This window comes from Ursus arctos, unplaced genomic scaffold (assembly GCF_023065955.2).
Source record: "Ursus arctos isolate Adak ecotype North America unplaced genomic scaffold, UrsArc2.0 scaffold_34, whole genome shotgun sequence".
NCBI classification, from domain to species: domain Eukaryota; kingdom Metazoa; phylum Chordata; class Mammalia; order Carnivora; family Ursidae; genus Ursus; species Ursus arctos.
The window spans coordinates 7,863,595-7,876,142 of NW_026623030.1; the positions used below are offsets into that span (position 1 = coordinate 7,863,595).

At 54.0% G+C, this 12,548-nt stretch overlaps 1 protein-coding gene across 2 annotated transcripts in view; it reads left to right on the forward strand.

The window, feature by feature from the left end:
* MYO18B (myosin XVIIIB) overlaps positions 1-12,548 on the forward strand; it is a 248,424-nt gene that overhangs the window by 444 nt on the left and 235,432 nt on the right. The gene's annotated exons all lie outside the window — the stretch shown is intronic.

The window sequence follows — 12,548 nt, forward strand, 5'->3', positions numbered from 1 at the left end:
GACAGACCCTCCAGGGTGGAATCTTAGCCGACCCATGTTTGGGGTTCTTATTTTTCCTCCACGACCAGGGTTTCTGCTTAAGGGGTTGTCAGTTTACGGTCAGGCAGGCAACTCTTCCCGTCTCCAAGTCCCCCAGCCTGGCGAGGACAAGCCTTCCTGGTAATGGCCTTTTATTGTCAAGAAGCCTGTGCGCGGTGGGGGAGGGGATCGCGGGCTCGCAGATGAAAGCTTGGGTTTCATGTGGCCCTGACTTGACCCTCCTTCCAAGGGGGTGCTTTATCAGGCCTTGGTTTGAATGGAGAAGTCTCCCAGGCCCCGGTGGGTGGTGGGGCGGTGGGGACAGGGAGGGGGCCCGGCCCGAATGTGAGCTCCCTGCCCGGAGTCCCGAAGACCTCACCAGCTGTCGGCCCCCATGGGGCCGGTGCGTCTGTGCGGGCTTTCTCCTAGACGCAGCTGGGGGGAGAAAGCCCAGCGGGTTCCACGCCGCCCAGTCTGGCCCTGACCCGGCAGAGGCCTGGGCTCCCAGCCCGCAGGGCCTGGAAAACGGGGCTGGTACTTTTTCTTTGTGGCCGGCCAGGAAGAGGCCTGCCCTGGTCCATGCACCAGCTTGCGGAGGCGGGGGGTGGAGGGTCCCCACTCGAGCTCCCCGGGTCCGACATGGTGCTAGTTTCTTTGAGGGTTGTTTTGCTTCTGATCCGAGCTGTGTTCTCCTATCTCTGGGCAATAGGTCCAGGGTGGGCTCAGGGAGGGCCTGTGTCGAGTAGGCGATAGATGAATTCTCGAATAGAACAGGAGGAGGAGGCCTGGGGGTGGGGCGAGAAGGAGGAAGAAGGAAAGCAGAGTTTCTCGGTCTCCTGACTCGGGAGGGGCTCCCTGTCGTCAATGAATAAGTATTTGGTGCCTCCTGCACGCAGGCCTGGTCACCTTGAGTCGCCCAGCTCCGGCTCTGCCGACTCCGTGACCTCAGACAAGTCCCTCCCCAGCTTCGGTGTCCCCTTCCAAACCTGAGGGGGTGGGGTGGCCCTCTCCCGGGGCCGTCTTCCGGGACCCAACCTCCGGGACAGCATTTCTCCAAGTGTGGGGCGTCAGCCTCCCCTGGGGGGAGCCTTTCAAAATGCAGATTCCCTGGCTCACCTGAGACCTCTGGAACAGTCTTGGGGGCAGGAGCTCAGAAATCCTCCGATTTCAAAGCTCACAGGCCGTTCCGGTGCCCACCAAAGCTGGAGACCTGCTTTGCCTCGGGTGCGAGCTAGGAAAACCCAGGAGGGGTTGTCAGGCCTGATGATTGCAAAATATCCGAAGGCTGGTGTCACCCAGGGGAGAAAGACCGAGCCCTCCTGGTGGCATTTCGGGAAGAGAACAGAAGGCCCCAAAGCCGAAGAGACTTCGTGACACTGCCAAAGAACAGGAACTCTAGCTGTTTCTACTAGGCCAAGATGAGACAGCCCTTTGGTGGGGCCTGCCTTACCTAGTAGATAGAAACAACTGTCCAAAGCGTCCTTTTTTTTTTTTTTTTAAAGATTGATTTATTTATTTTAGAGAATGAGAGCAAGAGAGAGAGAGGGAGAGGGCATGAGGAGGGACAGAGAGAGAGAATCCCAAGCAGACGCTGCCCTGAGCACAGAGGCCAACATGGGGCTCGATCTCACGACCCTGAGATCACGGACCTGAGCTGTAACCAAGAGTGGAACGCTTAACCGACTGAGCCACCCACGTGCCCTTGAATGGTCCATTTTAAGCAGGTGGTTAGCTGCTGTGGTATATGGCCTCTCCTTGCTTTTTTAAAAATTTTAATTCCAGTTACTTAACATACAGTGTTATATTAATTTCAGTGAATTTTTTTGATTAAACTTTATTTTTTAGAGCCATTTCAGGTTCACAGCAAACTCGAGGGGCAGGTACAGAGATTTCCCACATACCCCGTGTCCCCGCACATGGCTAGCCTCTCCCCACTATCTCTATCCCGTGCCAGAGTGGGACATCTGACCCAACGGATGGGTCTACATGGACATACTATCGTCACCCAGAGTCCGCAGTGGACATTAGGGCGCATTCTTGGTGGCGGACAGTCTAGGGGTTTGGGCAAACGTGTGATGACTTGGACCCATCATGGCCGTATCGTGCGCAGCGTCTCCACTACCCTCCGTGCTCTCCGCCGATCATCTCTCACTCCTCCCAACCCCTGGCAACCACTGATCTTTTTACTCTCCCCATAGTTGCGCTTTTTCCAGAATCTCGTATTCGTGGAATCATACAACACGGAGCCTTTTCAGACCGGCTCCTTTCACTTAATGACATGGGTTTAGAGTTCCTCCATGTCTTTTCGTGGTACCCTTGTACCGTGTGAAACTGTGAAATTGACTTCTTTGCAAAATGGAGAACGGTCGAAGTGGGTTTGAGACAAGTGGAGGGCCCCTGGGTGCTGTCAGATCCCCTCCCCTCTGTGGTACAGAGAGGGGAAGCACCTTGCTCAAGGACACACAGCTCTGCAGTGCCAGCAGTGGGCTTAGAACAGCCCCTACCCTTAAGGCTGGCATTGGGGGCCAGCCTAGGGTTCCTCATTTTGGGAATAGTAGCTCTATTTTCTCTATTACTCCCACCCCCAAACCCTTCTCCATCATCATCGTCCAAGCCTCAAAGGAAAGGATTAAATCTTAGGTGTTGTATCAACACAGGCAACAAATATGATCCTTATTCACCAAACAAGGTCTTTGGGATGAGAGCTCACGGCAGGGGGAGGGGTGGTATCGCATATCTATCAATGCAGATGTCTGTCTGTCTGTCTCTCACACACACACACACACACACACACACACACACACACACACCCCATTCAGCCTGAAGGATCCAAAGTCACCACCAACATCATCTGAATCACCTTCCCCTGGGCATGACTCACCCAGCTCCGTGATTTTCCTTTTCTGCCCCGCTTCGCACTAAGCCTCTCCCTAATGTTTAATTCCTTTTAGGAACTACAGTTTCTGGGCGCCTGGGGGGCTCAGTCGGTTAAGCATCTGCCTTCGGCTCAGGTCATGGTCCAGGAGTCCCAGGATCGAGTCCCGCATCCGGCTCTCTGCTCAGCGGGGAGTCAGCGTCTCCCTCTGACCCTCCCCTCTCTCATGCTCTCGGTCTCTCCCTCATCCTCTCTCTCAAATAAATAAGTAACATCTTAAAAAAGAAAAAAAAAAAAAGAACTACAGTTTCTGGCACTGAAGGAAAGATCCTCGAGAATTGGCACGGTGGGTTCACCAAATACCTGGCCAATACGCTCGGGGAGACAGGCGCTTCAAGGGCCGGGGTCCCAAGGGAATTTTTCTCGGCCCTTAAAGGACCGAATGCATTTTCAGCTGTTTCGTGGGTACCAGCTGGGGCTTGAGTTTCAGTTTCACAGAAGGCAACGGGATTAGCTGTTGAGTTGAGAGAGAGAGAGGGAGAGAGAGAGGCAGTTGCTCAATGGGATTAAATGTCTTATTGGTGCTGGATATTCCTGTGAGTTTAGCCATAAGTTATTAGCCCCATTTTACAGATCAAGAAGTGAGGTTTCGAGGCTTAAGTGCCTCCAGCATCATGAAATGGAACCAGGGTTCTGCTTTTCTGCTGGAGACCGTACCTTTAGTCTAGTGTAATAAATAGCAGGAGCTCAGCTAGTAAATTATGCCACGCTGTTCCACGCGGACAGATAGTAAAGCCCATTCACACTCATGACCTCATTGAATCCACTGATAAACCTTTGGAAGGGGGCGTTTCAGTTTTACTGACGAAATTGGGAATCGGAGAGGTTTAGTGACTACCCAAGGGCACAGAGCTACTAAGTGGTGATAAATCCAAGAATTTCTTCTCTTTTTTTGTCAACAGTGGGTCAGCCTGTTTTCTCATTTTTTTTCTATTATCATTCTTTCCTATTTGTTATTCAAAGCAAGACTGTTTTGCCCTTGTTTCCCCCTCGATGCTTCTCTCCACTCGATATGGATTTTTTAGACCAGGGTGTTTCAACCACCCCACTACTGACGTTTGGGTCTGGATGGTTCTTTGTTGTGCGTGGTGCGGGGTGGGAGGGCTGTCCTGTAGGATGTATGCCACTAGCAAACCACCCCCCACTCTGGTTGTGACAACCAAAAACGTCTTCAGGCATTGCCAAACGTCCATTGATGGGCACAGCCACACCTCCTGAAAACCACTTCTCTAATCCAATGAGATCCCACAGAGCTCTGCAATGATAGAAACATTCTGTTTCTGTGTCGTCCGCTATGGTAGCTGCTGGCCAAACGTGACTGCAGAGCATCTGAGATATGGCTGGTGTGACCGAGAAGGTGAGGTTTTCATTGAACTTCATTTTAATTCATTTAAATCATTTAAATCACATGTGACTAGGGGTTGCTATATTCGACAGCAGAGCTCTAGATAGCAACACGGCAGGGGTAGGAAGATAGCCCATTGATGGAGCACTCAGACCCTAAAAGCAGTCAGAGGAGCCCCCTCCCCCCACCGCCTGCCAGAAGTGTGACCACTTTCTTGCTTCACTGTGACCAGAAAAACACCAGACTGCGAATGGCAAATACTTGGTGGACACAACACCCTTAACCCTTCCTGTGCTCACGGCAGGCATTACTAGTCAATCACCACATGCTTTTCCGCTAGTGCAGGATTGTTCTCAATGTAACGCCCCAGGCAGCTCCCAACTGCAGATCAGCTGGTGCTGGCATGAGGGAGAAACGTTATTGGCCATCCTTGCATGAGGCCAGGAGGCCCATCTGTGACGTCTAGCGTCTCATCAGGCTATACGGTGGCTGACAGGGGCATGTGGCCAGCCTAGGTCAGTGGGGCAACCACAGATATGGAGAGGGGAGTGGTGATGTGCTGGAGGGACCCAGACTCTTCTCTAATCATTTCTCCAAGAAACACCCACTGCTTGATTTGGGGATAGAGACAAGGGTAGGGGGGCGGGGTGGGTGCTGGCTTGTCAGCCATGGAGGTGCAAAGCTTTTGCAGATTTTAATGGACATTTTAATGGATATGTTCAGATGACCTAAATATATTTCTCGTAAATATTTGGTTTTTATCCGTAGTTCAGGGCTCACAGGTCCCCAGACCATTGGAATTCCCTAAGAGTTGAGAGTGATAAAGGGGTCTTTTGTTACGCTAACGTCATGACTGTTGAAAACCACCTAAGGATGGGGGCTGGTTGCCAGTGGAGCCCACCATGGGGTTAGAGGGTTGGAACCCATCCCTGACCTCTGAAGCAGGACAGGGGCAAGAGACTGAGTTCAATCACCTATGGCCCATGATTTCATCAATCGTACCTATGTAATGAAGCCTCCATAAAAACCCTAAGGGATAGCGTTCGAAGAGCTCCTGGGTTGGTGAATGTATGGAAATCTGGGGAGAGTGATGCCCCCTGGAGCAGGCCTGGGATGGAGCATGCCCCATCCTCTCCCCATCCCCCACCCTGGGCATCTCTTCCCTCTGGCTCTTCCTGGCTTCCATCCCTTCATAGTAAATGGGTGACTTTGGGAGCAAAGTATTTCTCTAAGTTCTGAGCTGTTCTAGCAAATTTATCAGACCCAAGATGGGGGTCATGGGAACCTCTCATTTATAGCCCAAGGTGGTCAGAAGCACAGGTGACAACTTGGGTTTGGGATTGGTGTCCAAAGTGGGGGTGGTCTTGTGGGACTGAGCCCTTTACCTGCAGAATATGTCATGTTGTCTCCAGGTAGATGGTGTCAGAATTGAGTTGAGAGGGGTTGAACTTTGATCACCCTGTTGGAGTTGAAAACAGCTTGGTGTTGTGTGGGGAATGCCCCCCGCTGTTGGAATTGGGTCCAGGAACCTGAAAGACTGGACCTTGACAGAAGGGGACAGGGCTGCTGGGAATGTCACAGCTGACGGGTGTATAGAGTATCCAGTACTCCCACCTCGCAAAGTGGACAAGAAGGGCCAGCGCCCCCGTTTGACAAATGGGGAGCTGCAGCCTTAAGAGTTTCAACAGAAGGCAGGTGGTGCCCGAACTCAGCCGTGAGATCTCCAAAGCTGAGGTCAGCCCACTGAGGGACAGGAGGCCTGTTGTGTTCTCCCCAGTCAGCCTTTGTGAACGCAAGTGTCCACTCTGTTGCAGAGAACCATCTAGAAAACTCACAAGGGACAGTGGCCTGTGTTCTGAGAGGTCTGGGAGCTGTGAGAAATTTCTCACCTGAGACATGGTTGAAGGCTTCAGATGAGAAAACTGGGGGCAGACCCCACACGTGTCACATGGAAAACCTTATCTGTCGCTCCAGAGAACAGAACTGGGGCCCGCGTGTGGCTCTCCTGACAAGGCAGCTGTGTGGGTAGGAAGAAAACGTGGCAGACCCCAGGGAACAGGGAGACGGACTCTGAGGGGTTTATAGCTCTGGTTACAAAGAAGAAAAGCAAAATGAGAACAGACCCCGAATGTCTTACTTAGTAGTGAGCTCCCCATTGCTGGGTATGACCAAGAAAGGACTCATTGATTTTCCATCCAGGAGATTCCTTGTGAGCAAGGCTGGTCCTCTGAGGCTCTCTGACGGTGGATGGTGGATGGGCAGTGCATTCTCCACCCCCTGCCTTCCTATCTTCTCCATCAATGCCTCCCCTGCTGTTCCCTCCCTCCCTCTTCACTGTCTCTGTTTCCTACTGCTAACCTCTCTGCTCTCTTTTCTCATTCATCACCTCCCCCACCCCCCTTCTCATCTTCTAGAATAATGTGGGTTTTTGCGGGTGTGGCCTGAATCCTCAGCTACTTGCCAGCTGTGGGCTTCCCTTGCTCTGATGAGGGGAGGGTATCTCTGTGTTGGGCAAAGTCTCTTCATTACTATGTGGCTGTTTGGCCATCAAATTCAAGGTCTGGGTGAGCTTGGCATGATCGTGCATGAATCATGAGAGCCACTTTGTCCATTAAGCCTACAGCGGGCAAATAGGTAGCTACGGAGTAGCATTCCCTCCTTTCACGCCCAGGGCAGAAATTAATAATCAGTCACAGCATTCATCCCCCCCGCCCCCGAGCCCAGATAAAAGCTCAGAGTCCTTCCCATGTAACCCTCCAGGAGGCAACCTACCATCTGTCAAAGTTGATGCATGAGTTGAAACCTACCTGTCCCCTGGCTGTATTGACCAGTGTCCTACAGGGAGACAGCACTCCCAGGTGGTAATGTGGAGAGACTTTTTAATGAAGGAACTCTTCCAAGAGGTGTGTGTGTGGAGGGGGGGTGGAGGTTAAGGAAACCAATGAAGCAGGAGACGAGCAGGGGTGGGTTACTAGCCTTGGGCCTGATGCAAGGCAGAGAAGGTTAATAGAGGAGCCTGGGGGCTAACTGTGGTCCGTCCCTGGAGAGGGACCGCTCCAGGGGGCTTATGGTTGTAGATGGAGAAACACAGCCTTTGCCAAAACTGGGGCCCAAGATGGAGGAAGCAGGGCAGGCAGGGCGATACATAACCTACCTCTAGTCCCTCCCATATGCAGGTCTCCTTCCAGAACCTTCCATTGACCAAACTCAACAGGAGGCCAGAGAGCCAGGGAGCCCTGGGAGCCATAACCCTCGTGGTCAGCACCCCAGAGGACAGAGTAGGCTAAAAAAGGAAGTGGGGCGTTAGGAAACCCAGAAAGATGAACCTAGCCTCCACTCTTCCCTCCCCCAGCAACTTGCATAGACTTGGGGCCCTTCCATCTGGGAAATGGCCCCAGACCTGGCTGCCTGGGAGGAAGGGATGAGGAAGGAGAGGTTGAGGGAGTTTCTCAGAGAGGATGAGGCATGGATGTTGGAACCTTGAACTCATCCTTCCCAGTTTGGCCAGGACCAAGTCCAGCTCTCTCGGCCTGGTTTAAAAAATAAAGTTGTATTGAAACGGCCACGCCCCTTCATTTACATACCACCCAGGGCTGCTGCTGGGATGTAAAGGCAGAGCTGAGTAGTTGCGAGGGAGAACCTTTTTCCCTCCCTGCTTGATCGGCTTCCTCTCTGGCCCTTTGCAGGAAATTTCGCTGACCTCTCCCAACGGCCAGCAACAGCAGGAGCTCTTATTTCCTCCAGGAATGAACAGGCAGGGGAGGGAGCTGCCGCCAGGACAGGAGAGGGGCTTCGGGAGGGTACCTTCGGTGGAGGGAGGCAGCCAACCCATGGGCACCCAGCAGGGGGAGCCGAGAGCGCAGGTGCCCTCTGACCTGGGTCAGTGGGTGATTGCCGTGAGCTTGAATCTGCCTGGAAGCCAGAAGGTGGAAGAGGCGGAGGACGTGTCTAAAGGGGCAAATGGATGAGACCCCAGCTTAGGGGCACCTTCCTCTCCCTCTGCCCCGCCCCCACCGGGTCTTCTGATCCCTGGATGCGAGGCCCCTGGTGTGGCCCTCAGACCATTGAGCACTCTAGCCTCGCACTGGCTCTCCCAGCGGCCGACACCTCTGCCTGCCTCCAGGCACCTTGCGAGCCCGCTGGGACACAAATACACTCGCCAGCCAAACTGTGGCCAAGACCGATTCTAAGTGGAAGTTGAAATGAGAAAGGACCACACAGTGACATAAGGTGTACGGCCAGTGGAGAGAAGAGCAGGGTGATCTGGGTGATTGGGTGGGGGAGGCAGGAGGCTGTGGCAGCTGGGAGGGTGGCATGGGCTGGCACCCTCAGGAAGGTGTCCTGGACGAGGTGGCCCTAAAGGCTTATGACAGTTGGAGGGTATGAGAAAGGAACGCAGCTCTTTTGGGGAAGTGGCTGGGGGCCAGACACGGTGATGAGAACCCGTCCCCCTCTTTTGCTGCCGTGGCCATGACCTCTGAGGTCAGACCGCGCGGGTCCAGCAGGCAGCTCCGCCACTTCCTGGCTGGAAGCAAGGCACTTGCCCTCCCCTCCCTCTGACATGGGGTCGCTCACAGAATCCACCTTAGAATAGGGCGCCTGGTGGGAGTCAATGACATGACCACTCACGTTCTCCGCACAGAGCGATGCCCGGATCTTTGCGGGGCTATCCTCGATGGTCTAGCTTTTGTTGCCTCCCTTCCAGGGTCGAGGGGCCGGGATCTCAGGGTCGAGCAGAAGGAGTGGGTTAGGCAACCAGGTCATCCCCATTCCTTCCTGTGTGACCTTGAGAGAATTTGTTAACCCCCTTGATCCCCAAACTACGACAGACCCGTGACTAACACCCAGCAGATACTAACCAAAGAGCAGAGCATACCCCGCACTACCCACGAATGTACCTACGTGAGCCAGCTTCCTGGGGTTCCACAACCTGGCGGCCCCAGATTGGCCCACCACCAACATGGGGCTGAGATGGGAGCAGAGCGTGGGTGGGAGGAGTGGGACGCCCTGGGGGGGGGCAGGTCTCAGCTTGACCTTTTTGCTGGGTGACCCCAGGCAAGTGCCTTAACCTCTCTGAGTCGCTGTGTGCTCTTTGGGAGTGATGCCAGCCACATGGTGCTTTGTGGGAATGAATGTGATAATCACTTTTAAGATAAATAAATTCTAGGTCTGGTAGGAATTTAAGGGCAGTTGGGGGCAATTTGGGTGTAAAGCTCTATCTCAGTGCTCGGCACATAGTAGGTTCTCCCCCAGTGTTGGAGAATTATCCTGGGCTGGGGTCTCCAGGCCAGCCCGGACCCATGGAATCAAATAAAAGTGAAAATATGATCAAGAACAGTTACTGGTGACACGTTTGGTATGTGGGCGTCCTCCTCTCATTTGAAGGCTGAAAAAAATGAGGCTCAGAGAATTTCCTGGGGTCCCCCAGGGTACTGATGATGGCAGGACATGAACACGGGCCATTATAACATGCTGCCCGCCCCCTGCACCACTCCCCTGCCTCCCGTGGATGCAGACAGCACAGGGGGAACATCAGAAATCCCTGCCACAGTCTTGTTGCCAAGGGCTTCCTCCGTCCCCTCTCAGCTGCACTCCTAATCATTACTCATTCCTGCGCTCCTTCATTCATTCAACAAACCTTTGCTGAGAGCTAAGTATGTGTCAAGCACTGTTCTGGGCACTGGAGCTATATAAGGGGGCATAACAGGTGGAAATTCTGGCCCTCGTAGGGCCATGTTTTGCAGGGTGAGTCAGAAACTAAACAAACAAACAAAAATCTATAGCATGATGGACAGTGAAATAGCCATAAATTGCGGGGGGGGGGGGTTGAAGAACAGGGTAAAATGATGGGTGATCCCGGGGTAGGGTGGGGTGGGAGGGATGGGAGCTATGCCTCAATTTAAACAGTGAAGGCAGAATCATTGACAAGATGACTCTGAGCCAAGACTTACCATGCAGAAGGAAAAGCATTTGGAGCAGAGGGAATAGAATGTGCAAAGGCCCTGCGGTGGGAACCTATGTGAAGGTGCCTCTGGGAGGTCAGTGTCACTGTTGAGGAGGAGCAAGGGGCAGAGGCATTAGGGCAGATGGTTGTGAGGGCCATGTGGGCCTCAATAAAGACTTCGGAGTTTGTTCTTTGGAGACAGGGGGGTCACTGGAAGACTGACTGCCGCGTCAGGACTGGAGAGCTGGGGCCACTCAGATTCAGCAGGTGTTCATGAAAAAGTGTTTTGAGCTGTCCCCAGCTTTGGGGATCCTCTTTCCTTTCCCCATCCTCCCCCACCCCTGAGGGGCGACTGAAGACTTTGTACCATGAATTCTGAGGCTCTGGGTCCTCCTCACGGGCTTACAACAGCAGCTGATGAAGCAGGTGTGAGTTTTAGGTCTGGAAGGGAACGTGGTGATAAGAACACCTACTTAAATTAAGGCTTGACAAAGCCTCCCCAGTGGCTTTGGCTCTTCGCCCTGGGTCACGGGCACTGGCCTGGTGCCTCCGAGGGGCAGGACGTGGGGAGTGATGGCCCCGCGCGGAGCTCCCTCTCGTTGTCCCCCTGCACTCTGGACCGTCTGGGCAGGCCAGCAGCCCCGGCTGAGGACAGCCCGCACTGACAGCCAAGATTCTCCCTGGAGCCTTAAAGCTGAGGGCGATCCTTGGGAAGCAGCCATGGGGGGAGGAGTCGACAGGCCGGCTACCTCGCATCAGGCCTATTCATAACCTGGGCTCTACTTCCCAGGCGTGTAGCAGAGCAGACTCTGGCTGTGAGTCCCTTGGGGGCCTCCCAGGGTGTCCCCTTCCCACCACGGCCCCGCTCCCCAGGGAGCTCACCTTGTGCGCACTCCCCAGTTTCCTCCGTCTCTGCAACCTGGAGAGTCCACGTGGTGGGGAATTGTTTTCTCAAGGCAAAGCCCTGGCTGTTTGCTCTGGGACGTGTTCCCAAGCCTCCTCCTGGGCTCATGACCTCATCAGAGCTGAAATGTCCCTTCTTGGATCTTTGGATCTTTGGATCTTTGGATCTTAAGACTTGCTCTTGGCCAGGCCCCACGGGCGTGCTGGGGTCTCCGCCAGTCATGTGCTAGTAAACATGGAACGGGCAGCTCCTGGAGCCAAAGCCCTGATCGGACGCATTGGCCGGTTTCTGGGGCGTAAACACTCCCGTAGTCAATTTCTTAGCCGTTAAGGTGACGTCACAGAATGCGGAGTTGAAAAGAGGTGGCCCCAGCGGGCTCCCGTGAGATGGTGGGAGCCGGCTCCAGCCCAGCCCGGGCCCCCCATCCCCACCCCTCCAGGTCCACCTCTCCAGCTTCCAAGATATGCAGCGGTCGGCGTCACCTTGAACTCTGTGCAAGCCATCTTCTTATGGATAAGTGATGGACAATGGCTACTCACATGCCAGCCAGGCCTTTGGAAAATCTGGGATGATGGGGAAGTGGCACACCTCCCAGGACGGGGCCGGGAGGGGTCAGGGAAGGACACCGCTCCGAGGGCAGGCCCAGCACACAAGTAAGAAAAGTCTGCAGGCTGAGAAGACACCCATCCCTTCACTCATGACCGTCTCCACCAAGATCTTGGTGGATTCCCTCCCGCTCTTCGCTTTCCGCGGAGTGTGTTGGGTGTTGCCCGTTTTGGATGGTTTAGTGGGCGTGACGTTGCGTTCTGTCTTCTGATCTTCACCAGATGACGTGAGCCCTGTCCAGGGTTATGGCACACGCTTCCCCAACAAGCCTCATACACTGCAGGCAGGGGTGGCCAGGCATGCAGCCGCTTGGGTAAACAGCCTGGTGGTTTCTTAAAAAGTCAAACACGCCGTGACCCCACGGCTTAGCAAGCATACGGCCCACAAAGCTATAGGGGCCCGTTCACGGCAGTGCTATTCATCGGGACCCCATAAGCAAGACGCGGGCTATGTGTACGATGGGACGCCAGTTAGCGACAGAGAGGAATAAAGTGCTCCATACGCAGCCATGCACAGGAGCCTCAAACACGGTCTGCAAAGTGGGAGAAGCTAGCCACGAAAGACCGCAGATGCTAGGATTCCATTTATAGCCAAAGTCCAGAAAAAGCAATTTATAGCAATAGACGGAGATGTAGTGGTGGCCGGGCACTGAGGGAGGGAAGAGTTAGTGGCTGCAAATGGTCTGGAAGGGTCTTCTTGGGGTGAGGGGATTGTGGTCTTGGTTGCAAAACTCTGTAACCTCGTCTAAGAACATCGCACCGTATGCCTACACAGGGGCGGACCTTACGGCTGGCCT